At 46.6% G+C, this 907-nt stretch overlaps 1 non-coding gene across 1 annotated transcript; it reads left to right on the top strand.

The window, feature by feature from the left end:
- The first annotated feature begins 403 nt into the window (after positions 1–403).
- LOC123179280 (5S ribosomal RNA) lies at positions 404–522 on the top strand. Its single transcript, XR_006490247.1, has one exon. It is a non-coding gene; the product is annotated as a 5S ribosomal RNA (ribosomal RNA).
- Positions 523–907: the final 385 nt, after the last annotated feature.

Genomic DNA, 907 nt, shown 5'->3' with positions numbered 1-907 from the left:
GTGACCTCCTGGGAAGTCCTCGTGTTGCATTCCCTTTTTAATTATTTTTGGCGCCTCATGACAAACATATCACATGTGCGCGGTATATATTAACCCCGTTATATTATTTTTGACATTTGCGATATGTTTTAGCTCGCTGCTCATTGGTCACGCGTCTAGAGGCGGCTTTGTGGCGCGAGGAGCGCGTTCTGAAAGGGGTAAAAAAATACGTGTTGCTGCGGTATAGAGGGAGGGGTGGAAACCGTGGTAAACTCGTCTCCGTGTTTGAGGGGGGGAGTAAGTAGTATATATAGGGAATTTTCCATTATTAGGCAACGGTTGTAATGGTAGTAAGAATGACAATCATCTTTGTAGTGGACCTGGGAGTGGCAAGCATAAGGGACGAAGGCGGGGGTAACATGTTGGATGCGATCATACCAGCATTAAAGCACCGGATCCCATCAGAACTCCGAAGTTAAGCGTGCTTGGGCGAGAATATTACTAGGATGGGTGACCTCTTGGGAAGTCCTCGTGTTGCATTCCCTTTTTAATTTTTTTTGCGCCTCATGACAAACATATCACATGTGCGCGATATATATTAACCCCGTTATATTATTTTTGACATTTGCGATATGTTTTAGCTCGCTGCTCATTGGTCACGCGTCTAGAGGCGGCTTTGTGGCGCGAGGAGCGCGTTCTGGAAGGGGTAAAAAAATACGTGTTGCTGCGGTATAGAGGGAGGGGTGGAAACCGTGGTAAACTCGTCTCCGTGTTTGAGGGGGGGGGGAGTAAGTAGTAAATATAGGGCATTATCCATTATTAGGCAACGGTTGTAATGGTAGTAAGAATGACAATCATCTTTGCAGTGGACCTGGGAGTGGCAAGCATAAGGGACGAAGGCGGGGGTAACATGTTGGATGCGATCATA

This window comes from Triticum aestivum, unplaced genomic scaffold (genome assembly GCF_018294505.1).
Source record: "Triticum aestivum cultivar Chinese Spring unplaced genomic scaffold, IWGSC CS RefSeq v2.1 scaffold69781, whole genome shotgun sequence".
Lineage (NCBI taxonomy): Eukaryota > Viridiplantae > Streptophyta > Magnoliopsida > Poales > Poaceae > Triticum > Triticum aestivum.
Note: the sequence above shows the minus strand (reverse complement) of the source record. Positions and strands in the feature narration are given on the sequence as shown.